The 22826-nt window shown below is 43.4% G+C and overlaps 1 protein-coding gene across 3 annotated transcripts in view; it reads right to left on the reverse strand.

Moving 5' to 3' along the window:
- The window catches only part of LOC140392659 (segment polarity protein dishevelled homolog DVL-1-like), a 248438-nt gene that overhangs the window by 63618 nt on the left and 161994 nt on the right, over positions 1-22826 (reverse strand). The window lies entirely within an intron of this gene.

Consider the following 22826-nt stretch of genomic DNA (forward strand, 5'->3'; position numbering starts at 1 on the left):
TTATGTCAAACTGAGAGCACAGTTTAATGTTTCATCCAAAGAAAAATGGCACTTCTGGCTCCCTTAGCACTGCCCCTCTGCCAGTGCAACATTCACCCAAATACTACCTTTCCAACATTGCAGCGCTCCCTCAGCATGGCTCTGTGAGTATTGGCATGCACACTTAATGCATCAGGGCATTCTTACAGTAACACATCATGCAGGAAGGGAGTGACACATGGTATTGGTTCGTTGATTTTGGGACAGCAACCCCCAGTTCAGCCTCTTCCCACCCCATCCATCCTGTGCTCTGGGCAGAAGCGGAATTGACAAGCCCAGTTCAGCTCACCAAACCCACCATTCCAGGCTGAATCTTCCCATTTTTCTCAGTGCAATCAGCAGCCCGACACATTTACCCCCTCCACTGCACCCACTATGTGCCAGAGGGGTGTACCATTTATAAGATGCACTGCAGCACTTGTCAAGCCTTCTTGAACTGCACCCCCCAAATGCATAACCTCTACCACCTAAAGGGCAGCATGGGAACACCTCCACCTTCAAGTCATATGCCATTCTAACTTGAAAATACATCACTGTTGCAGGATGAAAATGTTGTAATTAATAACCCTGTGGGTGTGCCTAAGCCACAAGGACTGCAGCAGTTCAATGTGGCAGCTCACCACCTCCTTTTTAAGGCCATGTAGAGAAGGGCAAGAAATGCTGACCTTGCCAATGATGCTCACATCCCAGAAAAGAATAAAAATAAATTGTGCCTTGATAAAGGGAAACCAGCTTTGCTTAATCTCCCATCCTGACATTCCCGCTCTTTAAACAGTTCCTTGATACCAGAATGGTCAGGGAATCCAGGTCCTACCCCAATTTCTTTTCCTTGGCCAGACAGGCTTTCTTACTGTATTTCCAAATATTTCACGCTGAAACACCTCCTGTCACATTCCTCACACAACAGCAGAATCTCTGTGCCGTTCACAGGAGAGCGAAACACCTCCCTTCAAATCCAATCCAAGCAGATAAAAAAGGCATTTGACACTGTCAGTTTGTAAATCTGATTTAAATTAATAGCACTTTAGATTCCAAGTTTAATACGCGCATGAATTTTCATAGGATCTCATTGTTTCAGAGGACATTTAGGGGCTAGAATTGGTGCTGGGCTTCAATAAAGAAAAAAACCGAAGTGGTGTAAACAGGTAGCTGACTCCCAGCACCCCTTGCTTCCCTGCAACCTGTACAATTTGCACTACTGCCAAAAAACAATTTCACCTCAATTCCCTGCCCAACACCAGGTTTCTGCTAATCCTTGGAGCACTAGTTTATACACGGCTTCATATCCCTCAGCGACTGCCACAAACCAAAGTTATTTGAGTTGACAGATGAACCATCTCCCTCCTGCCAATCCTTCCATTGGATGGGGGTGGGGAAAGAGGAATTGAAAAACAAGTGCGGTCATTAAGAGCAGCGAATGTGGTTGTGCGTGGGCATTTTCCTGTGTTGCAGGAATCCTTTGCTGAGTCCATCAGGAAGGCTTCGGGCATGAGAGTGATAATCCCAGGCAGCAGAGGCACTCAGGTTTAAGCCTCTCTTCTGTACATGGATGAAATCACCGTCTCCTGCTCGGATCCATTATCGGTGCGCAGGCTGATCAACATCTAGGACCAGTTCGAACTGGCCTCCGGCGCCAAGGTAAATCGTGACAAGAGCGAGTCCACGTTCTTTGGGAACTGGGCCGGTTGGTCTCTTGTCCATTTCATTATCAGGTCAGACTGCCTGAAGGTGTTGGGGATATGGTGCATTGGGAACAGGACATGCGTTAGAAACTGGAAGGAGAGTAACTATAGTGAAACAAAAACTGGGTATGTGGGAGTGATGTTCCCTATCCATTGTGGGTAAGAACCTGGTCATCAGGTGTGAGGCACTCTCGGACCTGCTGTACATGGCGCATAGTCCATTCCTCACCCCTGCGCTGTGGCGATCACTCGAGTCATCAAACCTCTTGATAAAGTTGTGTGTGTGTGTGTTGGGGGGGGGGGGGGGGGGAGAAGAGAGAGAGGAGAGGGAAACGCAAACACAAAGTGTCACTAAGTGCTGACGTTCCTGGTGTTGCAAAGGCTGGGTCCGGTCATGCTGCTGCGGGATGCTCAAGTCATTGGACCGTGCCCCTCATGATTAAATTTATGCAGAGACATCTTTGACCACTTGGAGCATTCCATAACAGTGTAACCAGATCCATCTTTCGCAGTACCCGGGATAGGTAGAACCTAGAAGGTTTGTACACTGCATCCCTGCGAAGGCGGTTCATTTTCGACCTCCAGATAAAAGCAAAAGATGCTGCGAGTTGGCCCTGACACTCGAGGAGCAACAGCAGAGGAATGTGCTAGTACAATGTGAAAAGAACATTCAAGGCTCCAAATATGTGCAGAAATGAGTTGAAACAGAAATCCAAGACAAAATGCATGCCTGGAAGGCCTGAACCAGGGTGTGGGACAAAAACCCAGATTACACGATAATCCCAGAAAATCCAGGCTGGTTGGTTATCTGAGCCCAAGGCCCGCCATGATTATATTGAATACAGAGGCAGGCTCAATGGGCCATCTGATTGAGTGTTCTTGGCTTGTCACAATTACAAATGTCATGTTTGCACCCGATTGCCTCAATCACTCAGAGGCAATTCACAATTGGAGATGTGCTGATCCCAACAATGAACAAGTATTGCATTAAATAAATAATTATCTCCGAATCACAGGAGATTCGTTCATAGGTGTTATTCTGTAATTAGAAATGGGCAAGGCACATTAACCACAGATCCATTACTGCATAGCTACACAGTGCATTATTACATGGTGTCCCAGTCCTGGTCGGACTCTCATGGGCCTCAGAAAAATTATAGCTTGAGCCCTTGCCTCTGAACACCACCCAGTGACTGCTGCTGGACAGCACAGATGTGAACAATGGCTAAGAACAAAATCAGGTTGCAGCTGTGATGCTGTAACATGTGATGTTACGCATCGTGGACTCAGGTGAAGAATAGTGGGCGAGGTATCCGAAGGCAGCCTGTGCTCATGAAACAGCATCCGAAGGAGGGGACGACAGAACTTTGGAAGAAGAAAACCAGGAACTAGAAGGAAGAGGTCATGCTGAGTCTCACTCAAGACATGGTGACCGTGACTGAAAACTTTAGGATCGATGTTTGTGGCTGATGCAGGAACAGATTGCTGAACTGTAAGTGTTTCAGTAATTTTCCTCTCCTTTTAACAGCTGCAGGGTTAATATGGCTGATACCAGGGTTGCAACCAGAGGGACTGTGTAAGTGTATGTGCTGCAACTGATGAACCCATCCCTGGATCAAATGCTGTCACTTTATTCAATATCAAATCCATATTTTATTACCATTAGACAGAATGTGCACGGACACCGAATATCTTCAACAAACTGTCAGGAAGACTGCAAGTTCCTTTCTGAAGACCTGTCTCCTTGTCCCTGCAGAATTTGTGGGATTAGTTAATCGGCTCATCAGGCTTTGTACTCTACCTCTACCATTATCCCAGCGACAAGAACTTTTTCAATGCATTTCTAGTTAAATGTTGCGCTAAATTCCTGACTACCCGAACAGGCGCCGTAGTGTGGCGACTCGGGGATTTTCACAGTAACTTCATTGCAGTGTTAATGTGAGCCTACTTGTGACACGTATAGCCATCTAAATTGGCCAACTCCCGATTTAAAATGGCGATCGGCAAAGGCTGATGGGAAAGTCAGCCAACAAGACAGAAACCGGCAGGTGCAGGTTTGCTGTGTATTAAAACTCTGCAAAAGGCCAGACAACATCGATACCAGCGACCATCACCATAACAATGTAGCAGCCATCTGCATACTGATGAGCAATCCCCGGGAATAATAAGTAACATTTTGGACACACAAAGCAAAGCCAGACTCCCCGGCGCCAGCAGGAGCCAACACAAAGGAGGTGAATGAACACCTCAAGACCGCCCATCGATCAGGGAACCGCTGCAGTATTGGAGAAATCGAACCAAGCGATTGGGACAAAGTCCAATCACTTGGGACCAGGTACAGGGTCCGCCCCGAAAGGCGGGAAGCCCCTGGGGACTATAAGAGTTAAGCCCCAAGTTCAAATCGCTCTCTTCACCTCTTCGTCCTGCCCGGGTCACCCAGCAACACGAACCAACATTGACCGTGAAAGGTGCAGTGACCACCGAACGAAGTAAGTCTTAATTTAACGCTCGCTACAAGATAGGCACTCCTAGCTACCAATCCGTACCAACTTCGAATCCCGCAGACTCAGAACCCGAACGAAAGGCCTTTTGTTCCCCATACCTGGTGGGCCAGTCCGAAGTTAAGTATAGGCCTGTTAGTTGTAGAAGTAGCTTAGACGTAGAATTTGTGCATGAGTAGCGATTACTGTGTATAATAAATGTGCTTTGATTTGAATCTTACTAATCGGTGTATTGGGTCATTGAGTGGCGATTACTGTGTATAATAAATGTGCTTTGATTTGAATCTTACTAATCGGTGTATTGGGTCATTGATCATTACTTGGACTTGAACCTCGTGGCGGTATCATAAAGATACCTGGCGACTCGAGAGCAAAGGTAATAAAACAGAGCAATTGAACCAAGGAGAAAGTTAGCAACACACTAATAAAGATTATTATTATTACAACTCCTTCATATATCCACAGTATACTGCCTTCCACTTCTGGCTGACAAACATTTGTGCATTGCATGCTTTTTAGTATGAAATGTTTTGCCCAATGGCTGACTGGGTAAATACTCTATCTACTGTATCCCGCTGACTGGGATAGTCCTGGAATCAATCCCTGCATTATACAGTTAACTGAACTCAGTTCAGTGTTCTTGCTTCGGTTAAGGTGCTCATAAAAACCTAAGTCTTTGCCCAAACTTTTTGTCACCTGCCTAAATTGCTTTTGTGGTCCAATGTTAGAGTTTGTCTCATTAACTTGCAATGTGCTTTGGAATATTTTACTATGTTGAAGGCACTATAGAAATGCTGCAGTTTTGTTAAAAGCCTGTAGATCAATGGTGGGTAACTTGCGGCCTGGGAGCCACATGCGGCCCATCAAGGTTCTGAGTGCAGCCCACATAATACTTTGTTGACTGTTGCCCACATGCAGAGTTGCCACATTCTGCTGGTTTCCATACTGTTGCTCTTTTCCTACCGGTATCACTGAAATGATATGCACATAGAGCAAGGGCACGTGAGTGAGGTGCATGCTGTTTGCTCACAACATTGACTACAAGAGCCGTTCGCTCCCTGTGTCCAAAGTGTAAATATTCCTTTTATTTTTAATCATTTGAAATTAATGACAGTTTTATTAATATATAAATGATTTAGCATTTTCTGTCACTTTGGTTACAAAATATTTGGCATGTATTCAACTTATTCAAGGGTCATAGTTAGTGAACAAGCCCGATTTCAACCTTGCGGCTCACTGCGATGAAGGAGGGCCACTTATGTGACCCATTCACTAGCTTAGGTTGCCCATCACTGCTATGGACTGTAGAGGGAAGAGTTCACAGGTTGGATACAATGCTCCTTGAATGGATTTTGTGCAGGCAAATTCACTGCATTCCAGTTCTTCTTTATAAACACTGTTCCTTCTTTAAATCAGGGTCTCCAAGTACTTTATCCCAAATGAACAGCCAGGGGCTGCAACAAGCACTGCGGCTGATAAGGGCATGTTTGTTCATGGCACTGATCGGTTAGGGACAAATAAAGGATAACTGGTGATTGGAGAACTGGGAGGTCTCACCTCCCTCTCCACCAGTCAGGCTGCACAAGTTTGTACATGACTGCTCTAAGATTTGTCTCAAACAAATACCTGTATAAAAGCTGACCTCAACCATCCTTGGAGATAAATAGCCTCTGAGCAAATTTTCCTTTTTATCTTTGGGACACTGGCAGCAGCACTATATCACCCGTGAACTCCTAATTATAGAACAAGAGAAAGACACATTACATGACCCTTAGAGGTGATTGGGGGGGGGGGGGGGCACTTCATTCGACAGCGCACTGAACGACATATCTAGCAGCTTTTAAGTTGAAGACAACTGACTATGTGGAGTCTGCACGTTCTCCGTGTCTGCGTGGGTTTCCTCCGGATGCTCCGGTTTCTTCCCACAAGTCCTGAAAGACGTGCTGTTCGGTGAATTGGACATTATGAATTCTCCCTCTGTGTACCCGAACAGCGGAATGTGGCAACTAGGGGCTTTTCACAGTAACTTCATTGCAATGTTAATGTAAGCCTATTTGTGACAATAAAGATTATTATATAGGGACTGCCTGAGGATATCCTGCCAGAAAAAGGTAAGTGTGTTTGACTTTGATGAGGCACCAGGAATCCTGCACCCAAACCAAGGGGCCAAAATAAGACAATTATTGATTAAATCCGATGAGACGGGACAAGCTATGTTCAGAAGCTGAGACACGGTCTACTGTACAGAAACAGACTACACCAGCACTACCCATTCATTCGGTTTACAACCAGATCATTTTTTGTCCATAAATATTCAAAGCTGCTCCCCATATGTCACCCTCATTTCAGCATTTGCTCAGGACCAATTGTTGACCACAAGCCCTCGAGTCTTTGTTCAGGGTCAGTGGAGAAGTCAACTCCCATAGTTCTTTAGTTAATCACTTCACAAAGGGTCCCTCAGGCTATTTGGCACAGACTGATAAAATATGTTATCAGATGGCACAGAATCCTCCATTCCACCAACACTGTACAAGGTCACTGAGCAAAAGGGACAGAACACTGATAGGAGTAGTCTATAGGCCACCAAATAGTAACAGGATGGTAGGGCAGGCAATAAGCAAAGAAATAACGGATGCATGTAGAAATGGTACAGCGGTTATCATGGGAGATTTTAATCTGCATATCGATTGGTTTAACCAGGTTGCTAAAGGCAGCCTTGAGGAGGAGTTTATAGAATGTGCCCGGGATAATTTCCTGGAACAGTATGTAATGGAACCTACAAGGGAACAAGCGGTCCTAGATCTGGTCCTGTGTACTGAGGCAGGATTGATTAATGATCACATAGTTCGGGATCCTCTTGGAAGGAGCGACCACACTATGGTGGAATTTAAAATACAGTTGGAGGATGACAAGGTAAAATCAAACACTAGTGTTCTGTGCTTAAACAAAGGCGATTACAATGGGATGAGAGAAGAACTAGCTAAGGTAGACTGGGATCAAAGACTTCATGGTGAAGCAGTTGAGGAACAGTGGAGAACCTTCCGAGCGATCTTTCACAGTGTTCAGAAAAGGTTCATACCGACAAAAAAGAAAGACGGTAGAAAGGGGAAAAATCGACCGTGGATATCTAAGGAGGTGAGGGAGAGTATCAAATTGAAGGAAAAAACATACAAAGTGGCAAAAATTAGTGGGAGACTAGAGGACTGGGAAGTCTTTAGGGGACAACAGAAAGCTACTAAAAAAGCCATAAAGAAGAGTAAGGTAGACTATGAAAGCAAACTGGCTCAGAACATAAAAGCAGATAGTAAAAGCTTCTACAAATATATAAGACAAAAAAGAGTGGCTAAGGTAAATATTGGTCCTTTGGAAGATGAGAAGGGAGATTTAATAATAGGAGACGGGGAAATGGCTGAGGAGCTGAACAGGTTTTTTGGGTCAGTCTTCACAGTGGAGGACATAAATAACATGCCAGTGACTGATGGAAATAAGGATATGATAGGTGAGGACCTTGAGATGATTGTAATCACTAAGGAGGCAGTATTGGGCAAGCTAATGGGGCTAAAGGTAGACAAGTCTCCTGGCCCTGATGGGATGCATCCCAGAGTGTTAAAAGAGATGGCTAGGGAAATTGTAAACGCACTAGTGATAATTTATCAAAATTCACTAGACTCTGGGGTGGTCCCAGAGGATTGGAAAGTAGCAAACGTGACACCACTGTTTAAAAAAGGAGGTCGGCAGAAAGCGGGTAATTATAGGCCAGTAAACTTAACTTCGGTTGTAGGGAAAATGCTGGAATCTATCATTAAGGAGGAAATAGCGGGGCACCTGGAGGGAAATTGTCCCATTGGGCAGATGCAGCATGGGTTCACAAAGGGTAGGTCGTGTCTGACTAACTTGGTAGAATTTTTTGAGGCCGTTACCAGTGCAGTAGATAACGGGGAGCCAATGGATGTGGTATATCTGGATTTCCAGAAAGCTTTTGACAAGGTGCCACACAAAAGGTTGCTGCATAAACTAAAGATGCATGGCATTGAGGGTAAAGTGGTAGCATGGGTAGAGGATTGGTTAACTAACAGAAAGCAGAGAGTGGGGATAAATGGGTGTTTCTCTGGTTGGCAACCTGTAACTAGTGGGGTCCCTCAAGGATCAGTGTTGGGCCCGCAGTTGTTCACAATTTACATAGACGATTTGGAGTTGGGGACCAAGTGCAATGTGTCAAAGTTTGCAGAGGACACTAAGATGAGCGGTAAAGCAAAAAGTGCAGAGGATACCGGAAGTCTGCAGAAGGATTTGGATAGGTTAGGTGAATGGGCTAGGGTCTGGCAGATGGAATTCAATGTTGCCAAGTGTGAGGCTATCCATTTTGGGAGGAATAACAGCAGAATGGATTATTATTTAAACGGTAAGATGATAAAACATGCTGCTGTGCAGAGGGACCTGGGTGTGCTGGTGCACGAGTCGCAAAAAGTTGGTGTGCAGGTGCAACAGGTGATTAAGAAGGCTATCGAGTTTTGTCTTTCATTGCTAGAGGGATGGCGTTCAAGACTAGTGAGGTTATGCTGCAATTGTATACGGTGTTGGTGAGGCCGCATCTGGAGTATTGTGTTCAGTTTTGGTCTCCTTACCTGAGAAAGGACATATTGGCACTGGAGGGAGTGCAGAGGAGATTCACTAGGTTGATCCCAGAGTTGAGGGGATTAGATTATGACGAGATGTTGAGTAGACTGGGACTGTACTCATTGGAGTTTAGAAGGATGCGGGGGGATCTTATTGAGACATATAAAATTATGAAGGGAGTAGATAGGATAGATGCGGGCAGGTTGTTTCCACTGGTCGGGGAAAGCAGAACGAGGGGGCAGAGCCTCAAAATAAGGGGAGGTAGATTTAGGACGGAGTGTAGGAGGAACTTCTTCACCCAAAGGGTTGTGAATCTCTGGAGTTCCTTGCCCAGTGAAGCAGTTGAGGCTCCTTCTTTAAACGTTTTAAAGAAAAAGATAGGTGCCTTTCTAAAGAATAAAGGGATTCGGGGATATGGTGTACAGGCCGGAGAGTGGAGCTGAGTCCACAAAGATCAGCCATGATCTCATTAAATGGCGGAGCAGTCTCGAGGGCCAGATGGCCTACTCCTGTTCCTAATTCTTATGTTCTTATGTTCTAACACCCATATTGGGACCAAATGTGTTTAGTTTGAAATTATGGGGCACCAGCAGCCAAGAGGCAGAACCAGCATCACCCAGTCGCTCATTATAATCACCGGTTGAATCAGGTACATTACTAACAGTGTGCTCATCATAGTCACCGGCTAAATCTGGTACATTACTAATGTGCTCATTATAATCACTGGCTGGAACTGGTACATTACTAACAGTGTGCTCATTATAGTCACCGGCTGAATCTGGTACATTACTAACAGTGTGCTCATTATAGTCACCGGCTGAATCTGGTACATTACTAACAGTGTGCTTACTGTAATCACCGGCTGAATCTGGTGCATTATTAACAGTGCACTCACTGTAATCACTGGCTGAATCTGGTACATTACTAACAGTGTGCTCATTATAGTCACCGGCTAGATCTGGTACATTACTAACATGGTGCTCATTATAATCACTGGCTGAATCTGGTACATTACTAACAGTGCACTTACTGTTATCAACCGGCTGGGTCTGGTACTTTACTAACAGTGTCTCATTATAAATCACCAGCTGAATCAGGTACAAGTGTGCTCATTATAATCACTGGCTGAATCAGGTACATTACTAACAGTGTGCTCATTATAATCACCGGCTGAATCTGGTACATTACTAACAGTGTGCTTACTGTAATCACTGTCTGAATCAGGTACATTACTAACAGTGTGCTCATTATAATCACCGGCTGAATCTGGTACATTACTAACAGTGTGCTTACTGTAATCACTGGCTGAATCAGGTACATTACTAACTGTGCTCATTATAATCACCGGCTGAATCTGGTACATTACTAACAATGTGCTCATTATAGTCACCGGCTGAATCTGGTACATTACTAACAGTGCACTTACTGTAATCACTGGCTGAATCTGGTACATTACTAACAATGTGCTCATGATAGTCACCGGCTGAATCTGGTACATTACTAACAGTGCCCTCATTATAATCACCGGCTGAATCTGGTACATTACTAACAGTGTGCTCATTCTAGTCACCGGCTGAATCGGGTACATTACTAACAGTGTGCTCATTATAATCACCCGCTGAATCTGGTACATTACTAACAGTGCGCTCATTGTAATCACCGGCTGAATCTGGTACATTGCTAACAGTCCGCTCATTATAATCACTGTTTGAATCTGGTACATTACTAACATGCACTTAATGTAATCACTGGTTGAATCTGGTACATTACTAACAGTGCGCTTACTGTAATCACTGGCTGAATCTGGTACATTACTAACAGTGCGCTTACTGTAATCACCGGCTGAATCTGGTACATTACTAACAGTGTGCTCATTATAATCACCGGCTGAATCTGGTACATTACTAACAGTGCGCTCATTATAATCACCGGCTGAATCTGGTACATTACTAACATGCACTTAATGTAATCACTGGCTGAATATGGCACATTACTAACAGTGCCCTCATTATAATCACTGGCTGAATCAGGCACATTACTAACAGTGTGCTCATTATAATCACTGGCTGAATCAGGTACATTACTAACAGTGCCGTCATTATAATCACTGGCTGAATCTGGTACATTACTAACAGTGCGCTTACTGTAATCACTGTCTGAATCAGGTACATTACTAACAGTGTGCTCATTATAATCACCGGCTGAATCTGGTACATTACTAACAGTGTGCTTACTGTAATCACTGGCTGAATCAGGTACATTACTAACTGTGCTCATTATAATCACCGGCAGAATCTGGTACATTACTAACAATGTGCTCATTATAGTCACCGGCTGAATCTGGTACATTACTAACAGTGCACTTACTGTAATCACTGGCTGAATCTGGTACATTACTAACAATGTGCTCATGATAGTCACCGGCTGAATCTGGTACATTACTAATATGCACTTAATGTAATCACTGGCTGAATCTGGCACATTACTAACAGTGCCCTCATTATAATCACTGGTTGAATCTGGCACATTACTAACAGTGTGCTCATTATAATCACTGGCTGAATCAGGTCCATTACTAACAGTACCCTCATTATAATCACTGGCTGAATCAGGTACATTACTAACAGTGCGCTTACTGTAATCACTGGCTGAATCTGGTACATTACTAACAGTGCCCTCATTATAATCACTGGCTGAATCTGGCACATTACTAACAGTGTGCTCATTATAATCACTGGCTGAATCAGGTACATTACTAACAGTGCCCTCATTATAATCACTGGCTGAATCTGGTACATTACTAACAGTGCGCTTACTGTAATCACTGGCTGAATCTGGTACATTACTAACAGTGCCCTCATTATAATCACTGGCTGTATCTGGCACATTACTAACAATGCCCTCATTATAATCACCGGCTGAATCTGGCACATTACTAACAGTGTGCTCATTATAATCACTGGCTGAATCTGGTACATTACTAACAGTGCCCTCATTATAATCACTGGCTGAATCTGGCACATTACTAACAGTGCCCTCATTATAATCACCGGCTGAATCTGGCACATTACTAACAGTGCCCTCATTATAATCACCGGCTGAATCTGGTACATTAATAACAGTGAGCTTACTGTAATCACTGGCTGTATCTGGCATATTACTAACAGTGCCCTCATTATAATCACTAGCTGAATCTGGCACATTACTAACAGTGCGCTTACTGTAATCACTGGCTGAATCTGGTACATTACTAACAGTGCCCTCATTATAATCACTGGCTGAATCTGGCACATTACTAACAGTGCCCTCATTATAATCACTGGCTGAATCTGGCACATTACTAACAGTGTGCTCATTGTAATCACTGGCTGAATCAGGTACATTACTAACAGTGCCATCATTATAATCACTGGCTGAATCTGGTACATTACTAACAGTGCGCTTACTGTAATCACTGGCTGAATCTGGTACATTACTAACAGTGCGCTCATTATAATCACTGGCTGAATCTGGTACATTACTAACAGTGTGCTCATTATAATCACTGGCTGAATCTGGTACATTACTAACAGTGCCCTCATTATAATCACTGGCTGAATCTGGCACATTACTAACAGTGCGCTCATTATAATCACTGGCTGAATCAGGTACATTACTAACAGTGCCCTCATTATAATCACTGGCTGAATCTGGCACATTACTAACAGTGCGCTTACTGTAATCACTGGCTGAATCTGGTACATTACTAACAGTGCGCTCATTATAATCACCGGCTGAATCTGGTACATTACTAATATGCACTTAATGTAATCACTGGCTGAATCTGGCACATTACTAACAGTACCCTCATTATAATCACTGGCTGAATCAGGTACATTACTAACAGTGCGCTTACTGTAATCACTGGCTGAATCTGGTACATTACTAACAGTGCCCTCATTATAATCACTGGCTGAATCTGGCACATTACGAACAGTGTGCTCATTATAATCACTGGCTGAATCAGGTACATTACTAACAGTGCCCTCATTATAATCACTGGCTGAATCTGGTACATTACTAACAGTGCGCTTAATGTAATCACTGGCTCAATCTGGTACATTACTAACAGTGCCCTCATTATAATCACTGGCTGTATCTGGCACATTACTAACAGTGCCCTCATTATAATCACCGGCTGAATCTGGCACATTACTAACAGTGTGACATTATAATCACTGGCTAATTCTGGTACATTACTAACAGTGCCCTCATTATAATCACTGGCTGAATCTGGCACATTACTAACAGTGTGCTCATTATAATCACTGGCTGAATCTGGTACATTACTAACAGTGCGCTCATTATAATCACTGGCTGAATCTGGCACATTACTAACAGTGTGCTCATTATAATCACTGGCTGAATCAGGTACATTACTAACAGTGCCCTCATTATAATCACTGGCTGAATCTGGTACATTACTAACAGTGCGCTTACTGTAATCACTGGCTGAATCTGGTACATTACTAACAGTGCCCTCATTATAATCACTGGCTGAATCTGGTAACATTACTAACAGTGCCCTCATTATAATCACCGGCTGAATCTGGCACATTACTAACAGTGCCCTCATTATAATCACTGGCTGTATCTGGCACATTACTAACAGTGTGCTCATTATAATCACTGGCTGAATCTGGTACATTACTAACAGTGTGCTCATTATAATCACTGGCTGAATCTGGTACATTACTAACAGTGCCCTCATTATAATCACTGGCTGAATCTGGCACATTACTAACAGTGTGCTCATTATAATCACTGGCTGAATCAGGTACATTACTAACAGTGCCCTCATTATAATCACTGGCTGAATCTGGTACATTACTAACAGTGCGCTTACTGTAATCACTGGCTGAATCTGGTACATTACTAACAGTGCCCTCATTATAATCACTGGCTGAATCTGGTAACATTACTAACAGTGCCCTCATTATAATCACCGGCTGAATCTGGCACATTACTAACAGTGCCCTCATTATAATCACTGGCTGAATCTGGCACATTACTAACAGTGTGCTCATTATAATCACTGGCTGAATCTGGTACATTACTAACAGTGCCCGCATTATAATCACTGGCTGAATCTGGCACATTACTAACAGTGCCCTCATTATAATCACCGGCTGAATCTGGCACATTACGAACAGTGCCCTCATTATAATCACCGGCTGAATCTGGTACATTAATAACAGTGTGCTTACTGTAATCACTGGCTGTATCTGGCACATTACTAACAGTGCCCTCATTATAATCACTGGCTGAATCTGGCACATTACTAACAGTGTGCTCATTATAATCACTGGCTGAATCAGGTACATTACTAACAGTGCCCTCATTATAATCACTGGCTGAATCTGGTACATTACTAACAGTGCGCTTACTGTAATCACTGGCTGAATCTGGTACATTACTAACAGTGCCCTCATTATAATCACTGGCTGAATCTGGTAACATTACTAACAGTGCCCTCATTATAATCACCGGCTGAATCTGGCACATTACTAACAGTGCCCTCATTATAATCACTGGCTGTATCTGGCACATTACTAACAGTGTGCTCATTATAATCACTGGCTGAATCTGGTACATTACTAACAGTGCCCTCATTATAATCACTGGCTGAATCTGGCACATGACTAACAGTGTGCTCATTATAATCACTGGCTGAATCTGGTACATTACTAACAGTGCGCTTACTGTAATCACTGGCTGAATCTGGTACATAACTAACAGTGCCCTCATTATAATCACTGGCTGTATCTGGCACATTACTAACAGTGCCCTCATTATAATCACTGGCTGAATCTGGCACATTACTAACAGTGCCCTCATTATAATCACTGGCTGAATCTGGCACATTACTAACAGTGCGCTTACTGTAATCACTGGCTGAATCTGGTACATTACTAACAGTGCCCTCATTATAATCACTGGCTGAATCTGGCACATTACTAACAGTGCGCTTACTGTAATCACTGGCTGAATCTGGTACATTACTAACAGTGCCCTCATTATAATCACTGGCTGAATCTGGCACATTACTAACAGTGCCCTCATTATAATCACTGGCTGAATCTGGCACATTACTAACAGTGCGCTCATTATAATCACTGGCTGAATCAGGTACATTACTAACAGTGCCCTCATTATAATCACTGGCTGAATCTGGTACATTACTAACAGTGCGCTTACTGTAATCACTGGCTGAATCTGGTACATTACTAACAGTGCGCTCATTATAATCACCGGCTGAATCTGGTACATTACTAATATGCACTTAATGTAATCACTGGCTGAATCTGGCACATTACTAACAGTGCCCTCATTATAATCACTGGTTGAATCTGGCACATTACTAACAGTGTGCTCATTATAATCACTGGCTGAATCAGGTACATTACTAACAGTACCCTCATTATAATCACTGGCTGAATCAGGTACATTACTAACAGTGCGCTTACTGTAATCACTGGCTGAATCTGGTACATTACTAACAGTGCCCTCATTATAATCACTGGCTGAATCTGGCACATTACTAACAGTGTGCTCATTATAATCACTGGCTGAATCAGGTACATTACTAACAGTGCCCTCATTATAATCACTGGCTGAATCTGGTACATTACTAACAGTGCGCTTACTGTAATCACTGGCTGAATCTGGTACATTACTAACAGTGCCCTCATTATAATCACTGGCTGTATCTGGCACATTACTAACAGTGCCCTCATTATAATCACCGGCTGAATCTGGCACATTACTAACAGTGTGCTCATTATAATCACTGGCTGAATCTGGTACATTACGAACAGTGCCCTCATTATAATCACTGGCTGAATCTGGCACATTACTAACAGTGTGCTCATTATAATCACTGGCTGAATCTGGTACATTACTAACAGTGCCCTCATTATAATCACTGGCTGAATCTGGCACATTACTAACAGTGCCCTCATTATAATCACCGGCTGAATCTGGCACATTACTAACAGTGCCCTCATTATAATCACCGGCTGAATCTGGTACATTAATAACAGTGTGCTTACTGTAATCACTGGCTGTATCTGGCACATTACTAACAGTGCCCTCATTATAATCACTGGCTGAATCTGGCACATTACTAACAGTGTGCTCATTATAATCACTGGCTGAATCAGGTACATTACTAACAGTGCCCTCATTATAATCACTGGCTGAATCTGGTACATTACTAACAGTGCGCTTACTGTAATCACTGGCTGAATCTGGTACATTACGAACAGTGCCCTCATTATAATCACTGGCTGAATCTGGTAACATTACTAACAGTGCCCTCATTATAATCACCGGCTGAATCTGGCACATTACTAACAGTGCCCTCATTATAATCACTGGCTGTATCTGGCACATTACTAACAGTGTGCTCATTATAATCACTGGCTGAATCTGGTACATTACTAACAGTGCCCTCATTATAATCACTGGCTGAATCTGGCACATTACTAACAGTGTGCTCATTATAATCACTGGCTGAATCTGGTACATTACTAACAGTGCGCTTACTGTAATCACTGGCTGAATCTGGTACATAACTAACAGTGCCCTCATTATAATCACTGGCTGTATCTGGCACATTACTAACAGTGCCCTCATTATAATCACTGGCTGAATCTGGCACATTACTAACAGTGCCCTCATTATAATCACTGGCTGAATCTGGCACATTACTAACAGTGCGCTTACTGTAATCACTGGCTGAATCTGGTACATTACTAACAGTGCCCTCATTATAATCACTGGCTGAATCTGGCACATTACTAACAGTGCCCTCATTATAATCACTGGCTGAATCTGGCACATTACTAACAGTGTGCTCATTATAATCACTGGCTGAATCAGGTACATTACTAACAGTGCGCTTACTGTAATCACTGGCTGAATCTGGCACATTACTAACAGTGCCCTCATTATAATCACTGGCTGTATGTGGCACATTACTAACAGTGTGCTCATTATAATCACTGGCTGAATCTGGTACATTACTAACAGTGCCCTCATTATAATCACTGGCTGAATCTGGCACATTACTAACAGTGTGCTCATTATAATCACTGGCTGAATCTGGTACATTACTAACAGTGCGCTTACTGTAATCACTGGCTGAATCTGGTACATAACTAACAGTGCCCTGATTATAATCACTGGCTGTATCTGGCACATTACTAACAGTGCCCTCATTATAATCACTGGCTGAATCTGGCACATTACTAACAGTGTGCTCATTATAATCACTGGCTGAATCAGGTACATTACTAACAGTGCGCTTACTGTAATCACTGGCTGAATCTGGTACATTACTAACAGTGCGCTTACTGTAATCACTGGCTGAATCTGGTACATTATTAACAGTGCCCTCATTATGATCACTGGCTGAATCTGGCACATTACTAACAGTGCCCTCATTATAATCACTGGCTGAATCTGGCACATTACTAACAGTGTCCTCATTATAATCACTGGCTGAATCTGGTACATTACTAACAGTGTGCTCATTATAATCACTGGCTGAATCTGGTACATTACTAATAGTGCCCTCATTATAATCACTGGCTGAATCTGGCACATTACTAACAGTGCGCTTACTGTAATCACTGGCTGAATCTGGTACATTACTAACAGTGCCCTCATTATAATCACTGGCTGAATCTGGCACATTACTAACAGTGTGCTGATTATAATCACTGGCTGAATCAGGTACATTACTAACAGTGCGCTTACTGTAATCACTGGCTGAATCTGGTACATTATTAACAGTGCCCTCATTATAATCACTGGCTGAATCTGGCACATTACTAACAGTGCCCTCATTATAATCACTGGCTGAATCTGGCACATTACTAACAGTGTCCTCATTATAATCACTGGCTGAATCTGGTACATTACTAACAGTGTGCTCATTATAATCACTGGCTGAATCTGGTACATTACTAATAGTGCCCTCATTATAATCACTGGCTGAATCTGGCACATTACTAACAGTACGCTTACTGTAATCACTGGCTGAATCTGGTACATTACTAACAGTGCCCTCATTATAATCACTGGCTGAATCTGGCACATTACTAACAGTGTGCTCATTATAATCACTGGCTGAATCAGGTACATTACTAACAGTGCGCTTACTGTAATCACTGGCTGAATCTGGTACATTACTAACAGTGCGCTTACTGTAATCACTGGCTGAATCTGGTACATTACTAACAGTGCCCTCATTATAATCACTGGCTGAATCTGGCACATTACTAACAGTGCCCTCATTATAATCACTGGCTGAATCTGTTACATTACTAACAGTGTGCTCATTATAATCACTGGCTGAATCAGGTACATTACTAACAGTGTGCTCATTATAATCACTGGCTGAATCTGGTGCATTTTTAACAGTGTGCTCATTATAATCACTGGCTGAATCTGGTGCATTATTAACAGTGTGCTCATTCTAATCACTGGCTGAATCAGGTACATTACTAAAAAGTGCGCTTACTGTAATCACCGGCTGAATCTGGTACATTACTAACAGTAGATCCAGTGATCAATGGCTGAACCAACTACAGGAATTACGTGGCAAGAAAAAATCCTCACTTGAGTTAGTAGAAAGTCAGACCAAATGTGTGCAGCATGTGACATTCGTATGGAAGCCAGTGTTTAGCACAATGCCACGATGGTATCAGGCACGAAATATTGCCACTGGTTTGCGTAAAACCTAATTTCATCAAACCCTGGTTCATTATTCTGTCACTGTTTCTTTTCTTCCCCAGGAATGGCTGAGTGGCACCCAGTCCCACCCTGTAGCCTGTGGGGGGTAACGGCTGGTACATTACTAACAGTAGATCCAGTGATCAATGGCTGAACCAACTACAGGAATTACGTGGCAAGAAAAAATCCTCACTTGAGTTAGTAGAAAGTCAGACCAAATGTGTGCAGCATGTGACATTCGTATGGAAGCCAGTGTTTAGCACAATGCCACGATGGTATCAGGCACGAAATATTCCCACTGGTTTGCGTAAAACCTAATTTCATCAAACCCTGGTTCATTATTCTGTCACTGTTTCTTTTCTTCCCCAGGAATGGCTGAGTGGCACCCAGTCCCACCCTGTAGCCTGTGGGGGGTAACGGGTGGTTGTGGAGAGAGGACTGGAGACTCATCGAGCTCTCTGTGCTATTTAATTAGTAGGTTGTTCTGTGTTTTCTCACTAATAGAGTTTCATTGCCTTTTGTGAAGAATTGTTGAACTGATAATGAAGCAGGATGTTGAGCACTGTTCTGACGCACTCAGTTCATTTGATTTAATTAAACACTTGCTGGAAAAATGACTTGCTAATTTTTTTTGCGAGCGGTTAATTAGGAGGAGGTGACATGGAACATTTGAAATTTGTGTTCCGTTTTGATGCCTCAGTTAGTGATAAGGTTGAGAGGAGAGGGGAAGAATTAATCAGCAGGAACCCCTTACCCTCTCAAACCTCACCTTCACAGACCCCCAATAAAAAAAATAGCTGCTCACACACACTCTCCTTTGCTCTACTAAGGACTCAGAATAGCAAACAAACATGCTCTTATAAAGAACAGGTTTTGTGAATAGTGCACAGTCTGCTCAAAAACTCAACACACCCAATCCCAGCTGACCACATCCCAATCACCCTCATTAAAAGAATCCCTGATCCAAGCATAACATTCCAAACAAAATCCTCATTTTACAAAATCCTTGAGACAAAATGTTCCGGTCACTTTTTAATGCTGCCTGAAGAATCTCAGTCTCGGCCAGCAGCGAGTTTAAGCTCCCCTGCTCTTTAGACTCAGTTCCTCAACGTTGTTTAAAAACGGCTTCTCTATCTTTCTCTCCTCCCACCCCACCCCATTCTCCTGAAGATGCTGGGATGCAATTTTCTCCTTAATTTTTGGATTTATATTTCTTTATACTAGGCAGCATATCAATGATTCTGGGCTGTACCCTTTCTGCAGCCTTACCATCCATCTTCTATAATGGAGCTCAAACCTGCACAGCCATTTTCCAAACTCATGATCCTGTCAGAGCCCACCCCTGCTATTTTCATGATGGGATGGTGGGGACGGACCGTACTCAGGGACAATCCCTCCAGAAGCAGGCCTGAGATGGATTGGAGGTGGGTGGATGTCAAGCAGGCAAGTGAGAGGACCCACCTCCGTTCACTGGGATGTCAACCCAGTTCTATAAATGACTATTCGGCATCCGCATCTTCACTGCCCCCCACAAACCTCTCCATGCCCCCTCCACATCTCCTCGCATCTCCCAAGCCTACTTGCTTCCTTGCTCCTCATGCCCCCTTTCTACTCTCCCATCCTTCCATGTCCCCTCCTATCTCCTGACGCCCGAGTGATGGAAGGGGTCATAAACATTGCTATCAAGCAACACTTACTTAGCAATTATCTGCTCCCTGATGCCCTGTTTGGGTTTCACAAGGATTATTCAGCTCCTAACCTCATCTCAGCCTTGCTTGGCGGCAGGGGTGAGGTGTGAGTCAATGCCCTTGAGATCAAGGCAATATTTGACATCAAGGAATCCTAGCAAAACCTGAGTCAATGTGAATCAGAGGGAAAGTCTGGTTGGAGTGTAACTTAGCACTAAGTAAGATGATTGTGGTGGTTGGAGAGTTCCTCAGGGTAGTGTCCTCGGTCCAGCCACCTTCAGCTACTTCATTAATGACCGTCTTATATTACAAGGTCAGAAGTGGGGAAGTTCACTGATAAATGCACAATTATCAGCACCAATTGTCACTCCCCAGATACTGAAGCAGCCCATATTCAAAATCGACAAGACCTGGACAATATCCAGGCTTGGGCTGATAATTGGCAAGTAACATTTGGACCATACAAGTGCCAGGCAATGACCATCTCCAACAAGGAGGAATCTAACCATCACCACTTGACATTCAATGACATTATCATTCACTAAATCACTATCAGCATCCTGGAGTTACTAATGACCAGAAATGGATCAGTCACACAAGTACTGTGGCTACAAGCGCAGGTCCGTAGCTAGGAATCCTGCTGTGAGTAACTGGCCTCCTGACTCTCCAAAGCCTGTCCACCATCTACTTGGCTGGATTTGTGCAGCTTCAGCAACACTCAAGAAGCTGGACAAAGCAGCCCACTTGACTGGCACCCCATCCACAAACATGCCTCCCTCCACCACCGACACACAATGGCAGCAACGTACCATCTACAAGATGCACAGCAGGAACTCACAAAGGCTCCTTTGACATCACCTTCCAAACCCATGACTGCTACCATCAAGGAGGATAGGCAGCTTACGCATTGGACCACCACCTGGAGGTTCCCTTCCAAACCTCACACCATCCTGACTTGGAAATATCATAGATTATCATAGAATTTACAGTGCAGAAGGAGGCCATTCGGCCCATCGAGTCTGCACCGGCTCTTGGAAAGAGCACCCTACCCAAGGTCAACACCTCCACCCTATCCCCATAACCCAGTAACCCCACCCAACACTAAGGGCAATTTTGGACACTAAGGGCAATTTATAATGGCCAATCCACCTAACCTGCACATCTTTGGACTGTGGGAGGAAACCGGAGCACCCGGAAGAAACCCACGCACACACGGGGAAGATGTGCAGACTCCGCACAGACAGTGACCCAAGCCGGAATCGAACCTGGGACCCTGGAGCTGTGAAGCAATTGTGCTATCCACAATGCTACCATGCTGCCCTATATGGTCGTTCCTTCACTGCCATGCAATCAAAATCTTGGAACTTCCTCCCTAACAGCACTGTGGGTGTACCTGTATCACACTGAATGTAGTACTTAAAGGTGACAGCTCACCGCCACCTTCTTAAGGGAAATTAGGGACAGGCAATAAATCCTGGCCTCGTCAGTGATGCACACAACCCATGAATGAATTTATAAAATGCATGCTCTGTATCCATTCACCCAGTATACATTATGGGCAGAACCCTTGAGCTGATCTGTCAATCAAAGAAGTCAGTCATCTGTTGACCCAGATGGTCATCAGTCCATCCTGCTTCTAAGGTTTCAATGAATTCAGTTCTAGAGCTTTTTATTTATATAGCTACAGATTCCCATTATGAATGCTTGGCTGAGCTCAAAACCCACTAATGGATTCAGCTCTCTAATGGTTGTGAAGGAAACTGTGCACTTTGAGTGATAGTTTTATGAGCTCCTGAGAGGATTATGCGTCTTTGAATTGTTTTTTGAGCACCTGTATGTTTATATTAACAGTTTCATGAGTCCTTAATAGCTCAAAGCTTTTTCTCAAGGAGATTTTGAAAGGGTGCTTGGTTATTTAGATAGGTTCATGAACATTTCAAAGAATTCTCAGTGTTATGATATGGCTTGTTGCTTTTTGCCCATAGTGGATACTGGAAGAGTGCTTCAAAGGCTCAGTAGATATTTAGACTTTAAATCGATGTGAAGAAGGAAGTACAGTGTGCAATGACACAGTGCAGTCAGATTTAATACTGTTGAATGCAATGGAGCACTTAACCCATTGGATAAAGTACTTTAGCGCATTTGAACATAATGCTAGTTAATTTAATGCTCACTTAAGTTTAGAAGACAAAGCACTATGATCAATCACCGCATTAAAAACATTTAACTTATACAGCATGTAATTATGAAGGTCTTGTGGTGTTGTAGGTAGCATCTCTGCCTCAGAGTCAGAAGCTGGGTTTGAGTCCCATCCCAGGATGGCCAAGGAAGGTGCATTTATAATGCAACCAACATGGTTAAGTATAAAGCTGCAAATCGTTCAAACACATGTCAATGGCAGGTGGTAAGAGTGATAGATTCCTGGTCAGCCATGTGGTGCAACAAACACACACCACACGCATGATCTATTTAGGACAGTTGATGTTGGTTAGACCTTTAAACTTATTGCTTCCAAGGTT

The sequence above is a fragment of the Scyliorhinus torazame genome, chromosome 16 (genome assembly GCF_047496885.1).
Source record: "Scyliorhinus torazame isolate Kashiwa2021f chromosome 16, sScyTor2.1, whole genome shotgun sequence".
Lineage (NCBI taxonomy): Eukaryota > Metazoa > Chordata > Chondrichthyes > Carcharhiniformes > Scyliorhinidae > Scyliorhinus > Scyliorhinus torazame.